This window comes from Hyla sarda, unplaced genomic scaffold (genome assembly GCF_029499605.1).
Source record: "Hyla sarda isolate aHylSar1 unplaced genomic scaffold, aHylSar1.hap1 scaffold_589, whole genome shotgun sequence".
Lineage (NCBI taxonomy): Eukaryota > Metazoa > Chordata > Amphibia > Anura > Hylidae > Hyla > Hyla sarda.
The window spans coordinates 1-15,000 of NW_026610602.1; the positions used below are offsets into that span (position 1 = coordinate 1).

General features: G+C 41.4%; 3 pseudogenes; all 3 read left to right on the forward strand.

Annotated features, from left to right (window-relative positions):
* The first annotated feature begins 4,436 nt into the window (after window positions 1–4,436).
* Window positions 4,437–4,539, forward strand: LOC130340382 (U2 spliceosomal RNA; annotated as a pseudogene).
* Window positions 4,540–9,338: 4,799 nt separating this feature from the next.
* LOC130340381 (U2 spliceosomal RNA) lies at window positions 9,339–9,441 on the forward strand (annotated as a pseudogene).
* Window positions 9,442–12,511: 3,070 nt separating this feature from the next.
* Window positions 12,512–12,614, forward strand: LOC130340380 (U2 spliceosomal RNA; annotated as a pseudogene).
* The last annotated feature ends 2,386 nt before the right edge of the window (window positions 12,615–15,000 follow it).

Genomic DNA, 15,000 nt, shown 5'->3' on the forward strand with positions numbered 1-15,000 from the left:
GCTGTTGATTGACCATGCATTGGTACTGTGGTATTGGAATAATAAAAACAAATGTTGCCAGCCAACCATCCATTGCAATAATGGATAGGACATCAGCTATGAGGCATTTGTTTGTACAAACTGCTGCTCACAACTAATGTTGTAATATAGTGTCTCCATCTGCTGGTGGTATTGAATAAGCAATAGTGCAATGATAGGGTCTGAAAAAGAAGAAAAATAAGAAGCAGCAGCATAGGAAAAAAGGAGGAAAGAAGGAAAACATGGAGAGAAGAAAAAAAGAAGGTTAAAAAAAAAGGTGAAAACATGTTTAAAAAAGTATTTCCATCTCTCTCTCTCTCTATATATGTATATATATATATATATATATTTAAAAGAAAAAAAATTATATATATATATATATATATATATATATATACATATAGAAAGAGAGAAAGAGATAGATAGATAGATAGATACATACATACATACATATGTGTGTATTGTTGGAGTTGCAAACATGGGTGCACTTGACAAACTCAGTGCGGCTATTCCCCATTGAAAGATTGTTGCATCCAGGACCCTTAGCACTGTGATATGCTACTCAATACCACTGGCATGGCCAGGTGTAAACAACATCTGACCTTTGTTGTGTATGTAACCATGGAGATTGTGATGTCACCTAGGCCCACCAAAGAACAGACTTGTCAGAAGCAGCACTGCCATGAGCAGAAGCAGCAGATCCATAGGTTTTCAAATAAGCTGGATTTAACCAAAACAAGTGAGTCCAATAGGATGCAGGTATGTCCTCTATCCTTACAGCTTCCCGTGGCTGTTGGTTTTATACCGTTTGGGGACAGCCAAGGAGGCGTCAGCAGGCAACACAGGTAAGTGTGTGCTTGTGTGTGTGTGTGTGTGTTTCCTATGCAGATCCTAAACCCAGTATCAAATGCAAGTAGGAGGAGTAAGAAGGGTTCCTGCCAAAGCCAGGTTATGGATTGCATTTAAAAATGGTCCATCAGAGTGAAATGGACTCCCATCTTCCTGCTTAGCAATAATGATATGGGTTTAGGGTCTGCTGTGTGTACTGGTGGGTGACTGCCACCCAGCCAGAGTGTGTATGGGAGGCTGCCAGCCAGCCTCCCTTCCTACAAGTAGTGATGGTGCATGTGAAGGGGACAGCGTTGGTTCCTCCCCTTTCACAGTTATCACTTCTCATTCTTCCTTTTGGCTGGTATCAAATGTGGTGTCTGTTTATATCAGTTTAATATCTGATATGTCCCCTATCTGGTAGCATATATTAAGTGCACCACCAGGGTTCAGTGTTGGAAAGAAAGATTACCTGTTTATTTGCTGCAGCTGCTTGCTGGCTAGTCCAGTGGGCCCCTACTGCAGGCAAAAGACAATAGGTGGTGCTGCTTGTGTCTGGCCCCTGTTGGAGCGACCAGGCACAGGACTGCTGCTGCTGAATTTCCTCTTTAATTGAATAAGCTCAGCAACCAGCACACCTGTGCAGGTTGGACATGACATGATAGGTAGCTGTCTTTCAGGTAGTGGGTGCTGAATCTTGTTAATTGACCATGCATTGGTACTGTGGTATTGGAATAATTAAAACAAATGTTGCCAGCCAGCCATCCATCCATTGCAATAATGGATAGGACATCAGCTATGAGGCATTTGTTTGTACAAAACTGCTGCTCACAACTAATGTTGTAATATAGTGTCTCCATCTGCTGGTGGTATTGAATAAGCAATAGTGCAATGATAGGGTCTGAAAAAGAAGAAAAATAAGAAGCAGCAGCATAGGAAAAAAGGAGGAAAGAAGGAAAACATGGAGAGAAGAAAAAAAGAAGGTAAAAAAAAGGTGAAAACATGTTTAAAAAAGTATTTCCATCTCTCTCTCTCTCTATATATGTATATATATATATATATATATATATATATATAGATATATATATATATATTTAAAAGAAAAAAAAATTATATATATATATATACATATAGAGACAGAGAAAGAGATAGATAGATAGATAGATATAGATACACATACATACATACATACATACATACATACATACATACATATATATGTGTGTATTGTTGGAGTTGCAAACATGGGTGCACTTGACAAACTCAGTGCGGCTATTCCCCATTGAAAGATTGTTGCATCCAGGACCCTTAGCACTGTGATATGCTACTCAATACCACTGGCATGGCCAGGTGTAAACAACATCTGACCTTTGTTGTGTATGTAACCATGGAGATTGTGATGTCACCTAGGCCCACCAAAGAACAGCCTTGTCAGAAGCAGCACTGCCATGATCAGAAGCAGCAGCACCATAAGTTTTCAAATAAGCTGGATTTAACCAAGACAAGTGAGTCCAATAGGATGCAGGTATGTCCTCTATCCTTACAGCTTCCCGTGGCTGTTGGTTTTATACCGTTTGGGGACAGCCAAGGAGGCGTCAGCAGACAACACAGGTAAGTGTGTGCTTGTGTGTGTGTGTGTGTGTGTGTGTGTGTGTGTTTCCTATGCAGATCCTAAACCCAGTATCAAATGCAAGTAGGAGGAGTAAGAAGGGTTCCTGCCAAAGCCAGGTTATGGATTGCATTTAAAAATGGTCCATCAGAGTGAAATGGACTCCCATCTTCCTGCTTAGCAATAATGATATGGGTTTAGGGCCTGCTGTGTGTACTGGTGGGTGACTGCCACCCTTCCAGAGTGTGTATGGGAGGCTGCCAGCCAGCCTACCTTCCTACAAGTAGTGATGGTGCATGTGAAGGGGACAGCGTTGGTTCCTCCCCTTTCACAGTTATCACTTCTCATTCTTCCTTTTGGCTGATATCAAATGTGGTGTCTGTTTATATCAGTTTAATATCTGATATGTCCCCTATCTGGTAGCATATATTAAGTGCACCACCAGGGTTCAGTGTTGGAAAGAAAGATTACCTGTTTGTTTGCTGCTGCTGCAGCTGCTTGCTGGCTAGTCCAGTGGGCCCCTACTGCAGGCAAAAGACAATAGGTGGTGCCGCTTGTGTCTGGCCCCTGTTGGAGCGACCAGGCACAGGACTGCTGCTGCTGAATGTCCTCTTTAATTGAATAAGCTCAGCAACCAGCACACCTGTGCAGGTTGGACATGACATGATAGGTAGCTGTCTTTCAGGTAGTGGGTGCTGAATCTTGTTAATTGACATGGGGGTGTCATTGCTGTTGATTGACCATGCATTGGTACTGTGGTATTGGAATAATAAAAACAAATGTTGCCAGCCAACCATCCATTGCAATAATGGATAGGACATCAGCTATGAGGCATTTGTTTGTACAAACTGCTGCTCACAACTAATGTTGTAATATAGTGTCTCCATCTGCTGGTGGTATTGAATAAGCAATAGTGCAATGATAGGGTCTGAAAAAGAAGAAAAATAAGAAGCAGCAGCATAGGAAAAAAGGAGGAAAACATGGAGAGAAGAAAAAAAGAAGGTTAAAAAAAAAGGTGAAAACATGTTTAAAAAAGTATTTCCATCTCTCTTTCTCTCTATATATGTATGTATATATATATATATATATATATATATATATATATAAAGAAAAAAAATTATATATATATATATATATATATATATATATACATAAAGAGAGAGTGAAAGAGATAGATAGATATAGATAGATATAGATAGATACACATAGATACACATACATACATACATACATACATACATACATACATACATATGTGTGTATTGTTGGAGTTGCAAACATGGGTGCACTTGACAAACTCAGTGCGGCTATTCCCCATTGAAAGATTGTTGCATCCAGGACCCTTAGCACTGTGATATGCTACTCAATACCACTGGCATGGCCAGGTGTAAACAACATCTGACCTTTGTTGTGTATGTAACCATGGAGATTGTGATGTCACCTAGGCCCACCAAAGAACAGCCTTGTCAGAAGCAGCACTGCCATGATCAGAAGCAGCAGCACCATAAGTTTTCAAATAAGCTGGATTTAACCAAGACAAGTGAGTCCAATAGGATGCAGGTATGTCCTCTATCCTTACAGCTTCCCGTGGCTGTTGGTTTTATACCGTTTGGGGACAGCCAAGGAGGCGTCAGCAGGCAACACAGGTAAGTGTGTGCTTGTGTGTGTGTGTGTGTGTGTGTGTGTGTTTCCTATGCAGATCCTAAACCCAGTATCAAATGCAAGTAGGAGGAGTAAGAAGGGTTCCTGCCAAAGCCAGGTTATGGATTGCATTTAAAAATGGTCCATCAGAGTGAAATGGACTCCCATCTTCCTGCTTAGCAATAATGATATGGGTTTAGGGCATGCTGTGTGTACTGGTGGGTGACTGCCACCCAGCCAGAGTGTGTATGGGAGGCTGCCAGCCAGCCTACCTTCCTACAAGTAGTGATGGTGCATGTGAAGGGGACAGCGTTGGTTCCTCCCCTTTCACAGTTATCACTTCTCATTCTTCCTTTTGGCTGGTATCAAATGTGGTGTCTGTTTATATCAGTTTAATATCTGATATGTCCCCTATCTGGTAGCATATATTAAATGCACCACCAGGGTTCAGTGTTGGAAAGAAAGATTACCTGTTTATTTGCTGCAGCTGCTTGCTGGCTAGTCCAGTGGGCCCCTACTGCAGGCAAAAGACAATAGGTGGTGCCGCTTGTGTCTGGCCCCTGTTGGAGCGACCAGGCACAGGACTGCTGCTGCTGAATGTCCTCTTTAATTGAATAAGCTCAGCAACCAGCACACCTGTGCAGGTTGGACATGACATGATAGGTAGCTGTCTTTCAGGTAGTGGGTGCTGAATCTTGTTAATTGACATGGGGGTGTCATTGCTGTTGATTGACCATGCATTGGTACTGTGGTATTGGAATAATTAAAACAAATGTTGCCAGCCAGCCATCCATTGCAATAATGGATAGGACATCAGCTATGAGGCATTTGTTTGTACAAACTGCTGCTCACGACTAATGTTGTAATATAGTGTCTCCATCTGCTGGTGGTATTGAATAAGCAATAGTGCAATGATAGGGTCTGAAAAAGGAGTAAAATAAGAAGCAGCAGCATAGGAAAAAAGGAGGAAAGAAGGAAAACATGGAGAGAAGAAAAAAAGAAGGTAAAAAAAAGGTGAAAACATGTTTAAAAAAGTATTTCCATCTCTCTCTCTCTCTATATATGTATATATATATATATATATATATATATATATATATATATATTTAAAAGAAAAAAAAATTATATATATATATATATATATATATATATATATAGATATATACATACATATAGAGAGAGAGAAAGAGATAGATAGATAGATAGATAGATAGATAGATACACATACATACATACATACATACAACATACATACATACATACATATGTGTGTATTGTTGGAGTTGCAAACATGGGTGCACTTGACAAACTCAGTGCGGCTATTCCCCATTGAAAGATTGTTGCATCCAGGACCCTTAGCACTGTGATATGCTACTCAATACCACTGGCATGGCCAGGTGTAAACAACATCTGACCTTTGTTGTGTATGTAACCATGGAGATTGTGATGTCACCTAGGCCCACCAAAGAACAGCCTTGTCAGAAGCAGCACTGCCATGAGCAGAAGCAGCAGATCCATAGGTTTTCAAATAAGCTGGATTTAACCAAGACAAGTGAGTCCAATAGGATGCAGGTATGTCCTCTATCCTTACAGCTTCCCGTGGCTGTTGGTTTTATACCGTTTGGGGACAGCCAAGGAGGCGTCAGCAGGCAACACAGGTAAGTGTGTGCTTGTGTGTGTGTGTGTGTGTGTGTTTCCTATGCAGATCCTAAACCCAGTATCAAATGCAAGTAGGAGGAGTAAGAAGGGTTCCTGCCAAAGCCAGGTTATGGATTGCATTTAAAAATGGTCCATCAGAGTGAAATGGACTCCCATCTTCCTGCTTAGCAATAATGATATGGGTTTAGGGTCTGCTGTGTGTACTGGTGGGTGACTGCCACCCAGCCAGAGTGTGTATGGGAGGCTGCCAGCCAGCCTCCCTTCCTACAAGTAGTGATGGTGCATGTGAAGGGGACAGCGTTGGTTCCTCCCCTTTCACAGTTATCACTTCTCATTCTTCCTTTTGGCTGGTATCAAATGTGGTGTCTGTTTATATCAGTTTAATATCTGATATGTCCCCTATCTGGTAGCATATATTAAGTGCACCACCAGGGTTCAGTGTTGGAAAGAAAGATTACCTGTTTATTTGCTGCAGCTGCTTGCTGGCTAGTCCAGTGGGCCCCTACTGCAGGCAAAAGACAATAGGTGGTGCTGCTTGTGTCTGGCCCCTGTTGGAGCGACCAGGCACAGGACTGCTGCTGCTGAATTTCCTCTTTAATTGAATAAGCTCAGCAACCAGCACACCTGTGCAGGTTGGACATGACATGATAGGTAGCTGTCTTTCAGGTAGTGGGTGCTGAATCTTGTTAATTGACCATGCATTGGTACTGTGGTATTGGAATAATTAAAACAAATGTTGCCAGCCAGCCATCCATCCATTGCAATAATGGATAGGACATCAGCTATGAGGCATTTGTTTGTACAAACTGCTGCTCACAACTAATGTTGTAATATAGTGTCTCCATCTGCTGGTGGTATTGAATAAGCAATAGTGCAATGATAGGGTCTGAAAAAGAAGAAAAATAAGAAGCAGCAGCATAGGAAAAAAGGAGGAAAGAAGGAAAACATGGAGAGAAGAAAAAAAGAAGGTAAAAAAAAGGTGAAAACATGTTTAAAAAAGTATTTCCATCTCTCTCTCTCTCTATATATGTATATATATATATATATATATATATATATATATATATATTTAAAAGAAAAAAAAATTATATATATATATATATACATATAGAGACAGAGAAAGAGATAGATAGATAGATAGATAGATAGATAGATAGATAGATACACATACATACATACATACATACATACATACATACATATATATGTGTGTATTGTTGGAGTTGCAAACATGGGTGCACTTGACAAACTCAGTGCGGCTATTCCCCATTGAAAGATTGTTGCATCCAGGACCCTTAGCACTGTGATATGCTACTCAATACCACTGGCATGGCCAGGTGTAAACAACATCTGACCTTTGTTGTGTATGTAACCATGGAGATTGTGATGTCACCTAGGCCCACCAAAGAACAGCCTTGTCAGAAGCAGCACTGCCATGATCAGAAGCAGCAGCACCATAAGTTTTCAAATAAGCTGGATTTAACCAAGACAAGTGAGTCCAATAGGATGCAGGTATGTCCTCTATCCTTACAGCTTCCCGTGGCTGTTGGTTTTATACCGTTTGGGGACAGCCAAGGAGGCGTCAGCAGACAACACAGGTAAGTGTGCTTGTGTGTGTGTGTGTGTGTGTGTGTGTGTGTGTTTCCTATGCAGATCCTAAACCCAGTATCAAATGCAAGTAGGAGGAGTAAGAAGGGTTCCTGCCAAAGCCAGGTTATGGATTGCATTTAAAAATGGTCCATCAGAGTGAAATGGACTCCCATCTTCCTGCTTAGCAATAATGATATGGGTTTAGGGCCTGCTGTGTGTACTGGTGGGTGACTGCCACCCTTCCAGAGTGTGTATGGGAGGCTGCCAGCCAGCCTACCTTCCTACAAGTAGTGATGGTGCATGTGAAGGGGACAGCGTTGGTTCCTCCCCTTTCACAGTTATCACTTCTCATTCTTCCTTTTGGCTGGTATCAAATGTGGTGTCTGTTTATATCAGTTTAATATCTGATATGTCCCCTATCTGGTAGCATATATTAAGTGCACCACCAGGGTACAGTGTTGGAAAGAAAGATTACCTGTTTATTTGCTGCTGCTGCAGCTGCTTGCTGGCTAGTCCAGTGGGCCCCTACTGCAGGCAAAAGACAATAGGTGGTGCCGCTTGTGTCTGGCCCCTGTTGGAGCGACCAGGCACAGGACTGCTGCTGCTGAATGTCCTCTTTAATTGAATAAGCTCAGCAACCAGCACACCTGTGCAGGTTGGACATGACATGATAGGTAGCTGTCTTTCAGGTAGTGGGTGCTGAATCTTGTTAATTGACATGGGGGTGTCATTGCTGTTGATTGACCATGCATTGGTACTGTGGTATTGGAATAATAAAAACAAATGTTGCCAGCCAACCATCCATTGCAATAATGGATAGGACATCAGCTATGAGGCATTTGTTTGTACAAACTGCTGCTCACAACTAATGTTGTAATATAGTGTCTCCATCTGCTGGTGGTATTGAATAAGCAATAGTGCAATGATAGGGTCTGAAAAAGAAGAAAAATAAGAAGCAGCAGCATAGGAAAAAAGGAGGAAAACATGGAGAGAAGAAAAAAAGAAGGTTAAAAAAAAAGGTGAAAACATGTTTAAAAAAGTATTTCCATCTCTCTTTCTCTCTATATATGTATGTATATATATATATATATATATATATATATATATATATATATATATAGAAAAAAAAAAATATATATATATATATATATATATATATATATATATATACATAAAGAGAGAGTGAAAGAGATAGATAGATATAGATAGATACAGATAGATACACATAGATATAGATACACATACATACATACATACATACATACATACATATGTGTGTATTGTTGGAGTTGCAAACATGGGTGCACTTGACAAACTCAGTGCGGCTATTCCCCATTGAAAGATTGTTGCATCCAGGACCCTTAGCACTGTGATATGCTACTCAATACCACTGGCATGGCCAGGTGTAAACAACATCTGACCTTTGTTGTGTATGTAACCATGGAGATTGTGATGTCACCTAGGCCCACCAAAGAACAGCCTTGTCAGAAGCAGCACTGCCATGATCAGAAGCAGCAGCACCATAAGTTTTCAAATAAGCTGGATTTAACCAAGACAAGTGAGTCCAATAGGATGCAGGTATGTCCTCTATCCTTACAGCTTCCCGTGGCTGTTGGTTTTATACCGTTTGGGGACAGCCAAGGAGGCGTCAGCAGGCAACACAGGTAAGTGTGTGCTTGTGTGTGTGTGTGTGTGTGTGTTTCCTATGCAGATCCTAAACCCAGTATCAAATGCAAGTAGGAGGAGTAAGAAGGGTTCCTGCCAAAGCCAGGTTATGGATTGCATTTAAAAATGGTCCATCAGAGTGAAATGGACTCCCATCTTCCTGCTTAGCAATATCGATATGGGTTTAGGGCCTGCTGTGTGTACTGGTGGGTGACTGCCACCCAGCCAGAGTGTGTATGGGAGGCTGCCAGCCAGCCTACCTTCCTACAAGTAGTGATGGTGCATGTGAAGGGGACAGCGTTGGTTCCTCCCCTTTCACAGTTATCACTTCTCATTCTTCCTTTTGGCTGGTATCAAATGTGGTGTCTGTTTATATCAGTTTAATATCTGATATGTCCCCTATCTGGTAGCATATATTAAATGCACCACCAGGGTTCAGTGTTGGAAAGAAAGATTACCTGTTTATTTACTGCTGCAGCTGCTTGCTGGCTAGTCCAGTGGGCCCCTACTGCAGGCAAAAGACAATAGGTGGTGCCGCTTGTGTCTGGCCCCTGTTGGAGCGACCAGGCACAGGACTGCTGCTGCTGAATGTCCTCTTTAATTGAATAAGCTCAGCAACCAGCACACCTGAGCAGGTTGGACATGACATGATAGGTAGCTGTCTTTCAGGTAGTGGGTGCTGAATCTTGTTAATTGACATGGGGGTGTCATTGCTGTTGATTGACCATGCATTGGTACTGTGGTATTGGAATAATAAAAACAAATGTTGCCAGCCAACCATCCATTGCAATAATGGATAGGACATCAGCTATGAGGCATTTGTTTGTACAAACTGCTGCTCACAACTAATGTTGTAATATAGTGTCTCCATCTGCTGGTGGTATTGAATAAGCAATAGTGCAATGATAGGGTCTGAAAAAGAAGAAAAATAAGAAGCAGCAGCATAGGAAAAAAGGAGGAAAGAAGGAAAACCGGGAGAGAAGAAAAAAAGAAGGTTAAAAAAAAAGGTGAAAACATGTTTAAAAAAGTATTTCCATCTCTCTCTCTCTCTCTCTCTCTCTCTCTATATATATATATATATATATATATATATATACATATAGAAAGAGAGAAAGAGATAGATAGATAGATAGATAGATAGATAGATAGATACATACATACATACATACAACATACATACATACATACATATGTGTGTATTGTTGGAGTTGCAAACATGGGTGCACTTGACAAACTCAGTGCGGCTATTCCCCATTGAAAGATTGTTGCATCCAGGACCCTTAGCACTGTGATATGCTACTCAATACCACTGGCATGGCCAGGTGTAAACAACATCTGACCTTTGTTGTGTATGTAACCATGGAGATTGTGATGTCACCTAGGCCCACCAAAGAACAGCCTTGTCAGAAGCAGCACTGCCATGATCAGAAGCAGCAGCACCATAAGTTTTCAAATAAGCTGGATTTAACCAAGACAAGTGAGTCCAATAGGATGCAGGTATGTCCTCTATCCTTACAGCTTCCCGTGGCTGTTGGTTTTATACCGTTTGGGGACAGCCAAGGAGGCGTCAGCAGGCAACACAGGTAAGTGTGTGCTTGTGTGTGTGTGTGTGTGTGTGTGTGTGTGTTTCCTATGCAGATCCTAAACCCAGTATCAAATGCAAGTAGGAGGAGTAAGAAGGGTTCCTGCCAAAGCCAGGTTATGGATTGCATTTAAAAATGGTCCATCAGAGTGAAATGGACTCCCATCTTCCTGCTTAGCAATAATGATATGGGTTTAGGGCCTGCTGTGTGTACTGGTGGGTGACTGCCACCCAGCCAGAGTGTGTATGGGAGGGTGCCAGCCAGCCTACCTTCCTACAAGTAGTGATGGTGCATGTGAAGGGGACAGCGTTGGTTCCTCCCCTTTCACAGTTATCACTTCTCATTCTTCCTTTTGGCTGGTATCAAATGTGGTGTCTGTTTATATCAGTTTACTATCTGATATGTCCCCTATCTGGTAGCATATATTAAGTGCACCACCAGGGTTTAGTGTTGGAAAGAAAGATTACCTGTTTATTTACTGCTGCAGCTGCTTGCTGGCTAGTCCAGTGGGCCCCTACTGCAGGCAAAAGACAATAGGTGGTGCCGCTTGTGTCTGGCCCCTGTTGCAGCGACCAGGCACAGGACTGCTGCTGCTGAATGTCCTCTTTAATTGAATAAGCTCAGCAACCAGCACACCTGTGCAGGTTGGACATGAGATGATAGGTAGCTGTCTTTCAGGTAGTGGGTGCTGAATCTTGTTAATTGACATGGGGGTGTCATTGCTGTTGATTGACCATGCATTGGTACTGTGGTATTGGAATAATAAAAACAAATGTTGCCAGCCAACCATCCATTGCAATAATGGATAGGACATCAGCTATGAGGCATTTGTTTGTACAAACTGCTGCTCACAACTAATGTTGTAATATAGTGTCTCCATCTGCTGGTGGTATTGAATAAGCAATAGTGCAATGATAGGGTCTGAAAAAGAAGAAAAATAAGAAGCAGCAGCATAGGAAAAAAGGAGGAAAGAAGGAAAACCGGGAGAGAAGAAAAAAAGAAGGTTAAAAAAAAAGGTGAAAACATGTTTAAAAAAGTATTTCCATCTCTCTCTCTCTCTCTCTCTCTCTCTCTCTCTCTCTCTCTCTCTCTATATATATATATATATATATATATATACATATAGAAAGAGAGAAAGAGATAGATAGATAGATAGATAGATACATACATACATACATACATACATACATATGTGTGTATTGTTGGAGTTGCAAACATGGGTGCACTTGACAAACTCAGTGCGGCTATTCCCCATTGAAAGATTGTTGCATCCAGGACCCTTAGCACTGTGATATGCTACTCAATACCACTGGCATGGCCAGGTGTAAACAACATCTGACCTTTGTTGTGTATGTAACCATGGAGATTGTGATGTCACCTAGGCCCACCAAAGAACAGCCTTGTCAGAAGCAGCACTGCCATGAGCAGAAGCAGCAGATCCATAGGTTTTCAAATAAGCTGAATTTATCCAAGACAAGTGAGTCCAATAGGATGCAGGTATGTCCTCTATCCTTACAGCTTCCCGTGGCTGTTGGTTTTATACCGTTTGGGGACAGCCAAGGAGGCGTCAGCAGGCAACACAGGTAAGTGTGTGCTTGTGTGTGTGTGTGTGTGTGTGTGTGTGTTTCCTATGCAGATCCTAAACCCAGTATCAAATGCAAGTAGGAGGAGTAAGAAGGGTTCCTGCCAAAGCCAGGTTATGGATTGCATTTAAAAATGGTCCATCAGAGTGAAATGGACTCCCATCTTCCTGCTTAGCAATAATGATATGGGTTTAGGGTCTGCTGTGTGTACTGGTGGGTGACTGCCACCCAGCCAGAGTGTGTATGGGAGGCTGCCAGCCAGCCTCCCTTCCTACAAGTAGTGATGGTGCATGTGAAGGGGACAGCGTTGGTTCCTCCCCTTTCACAGTTATCACTTCTCATTCTTCCTTTTGGCTGGTATCAATTGTGGTGTCTGTTTATATCAGTTTAATATCTGATATGTCCCCTATCTGGTAGCATATATTAAATGCACCACCAGGGTTCAGTGTTGGAAAGAAAGATTACCTGTTTATTTGCTGCAGCTGCTTGCTGGCTAGTCCAGTGGGCCCCTACTGCAGGCAAAAGACAATAGGTGGTGCCGCTTGTGTCTGGCCCCTGTTGCAGCGACCAGGCACAGGACTGCTGCTGCTGAATGTCCTCTTTAATTGAATAAGCTCAGCAACCAGCACACCTGTGCAGGTTGGACATGACATGATAGGTAGCTGTCTTTCAGGTAGTGGGTGCTGAATCTTGTTAATTGACATGGGGGTGTCATTGCTGTTGATTGACCATGCATTGGTACTGTGGTATTGGAATAATTAAAACAAATGTTGCCAGCCAGCCATCCATTGCAATAATGGATAGGACATCAGCTATGAGGCATTTGTTTGTACAAACTGCTGCTCACGACTAATGTTGTAATATAGTGTCTCCATCTGCTGGTGGTATTGAATAAGCAATAGTGCAATGATAGGGTCTGAAAAAGGAGTAAAATAAGAAGCAGCAGCATAGGAAAAAAGGAGGAAAGAAGGAAAACATGGAGAGAAGAAAAAAAGAAGGTAAAAAAAAGGTGAAAACATGTTTAAAAAAGTATTTCCATCTCTCTCTCTCTCTATATATGTATATATATATATATATATATATATATATATATATTTAAAAGAAAAAAAATTATATATATATATATATATATATATATACATATAGAGAGAGAGAAAGAGATAGATAGATAGATAGATAGATACACATACATACATACATACATACATACATACAACATACATACATACATACATATGTGTGTATTGTTGGAGTTGCAAACATGGGTGCACTTGACAAACTCAGTGCGGCTATTCCCCATTGAAAGATTGTTGCATCCAGGACCCTTAGCACTGTGATATGCTACTCAATATCACTGGCATGGCCAGGTGTAAACAACATCTGACCTTTGTTGTGTATGTAACCATGGAGATTGTGATGTCACCTAGGCCCACCAAAGAACAGCCTTGTCAGAAGCAGCACTGCCATGATCAGAAGCAGCAGCACCATAAGTTTTCAAATAAGCTGGATTTAACCAAGACAAGTGAGTCCAATAGGATGCAGGTATGTCCTCTATCCTTACAGCTTCCCGTGGCTGTTGGTTTTATACCGTTTGGGGACAGCCAAGGAGGCGTCAGCAGGCAACACAGGTAAGTGTGTGCTTGTGTGTGTGTGTGTGTGTGTGTGTGTGTGTTTCCTATGCAGATCCTAAACCCAGTATCAAATGCAAGTAGGAGGAGTAAGAAGGGTTCCTGCCAAAGCCAGGTTATGGATTGCATTTAAAAATGGTCCATCAGAGTGAAATGGACTCCCATCTTCCTGCTTAGCAATAATGATATGGGTTTAGGGCCTGCTGTGTGTACTGGTGGGTGACTGCCACCCAGCCAGAGTGTGTATTGGAGGGTGCCAGCCAGCCTACCTTCCTTACAAGTAGTGATGGTGCATGTGAAGGGGACAGCGTTGGTTCCTCCCCTTTCACAGTTATCACTTCTCATTCTTCCTTTTGGCTGGTATCAAATGTGGTGTCTGTTTATATCAGTTTACTATCTGATATGTCCCCTATCTGGTAGCATATATTAAGTGCACCACCAGGGTTTAGTGTTGGAAAGAAAGATTACCTGTTTATTTACTGCTGCAGCTGCTTGCTGGCTAGTCCAGTGGGCCCCTACTGCAGGCAAAAGACAATAGGTGGTGCCGCTTGTGTCTGGCCCCTGTTGCAGCGACCAGGCACAGGACTGCTGCTGCTGAATGTCCTCTTTAATTGAATAAGCTCAGCAACCAGCACACCTGTGCAGGTTGGACATGAGATGATAGGTAGCTGTCTTTCAGGTAGTGGGTGCTGAATCTTGTTAATTGACATGGGGGTGTCATTGCTGTTGATTGACCATGCATTGGTACTGTGGTATTGGAATAATAAAAACAAATGTTGCCAGCCAACCATCCATTGCAATAATGGATAGGACATCAGCTATGAGGCATTTGTTTGTACAAACTGCTGCTCACAACTAATGTTGTAATATAGTGTCTCCATCTGCTGGTGGTATTGAATAAGCAATAGTGCAATGATAGGGTCTGAAAAAGAAGAAAAATAAGAAGCAGCAGCATAGGAAAAAAGGAGGAAAGAAGGAAAACATGGAGAGAAGAAAAAAAGAAGGTTAAAAAAAAAGGTGAAAACATGTTTAAAAAAGTATTTCCATCTCTCTCTCTCTATATATGTATATATATATATATATATATATATATATATATATATTTAAAAGAAAAAAAAATTATATATATATATATATATATATATATATATATATATATATATACATATAGAAAGAGAAAGAGATAGATAGATAGA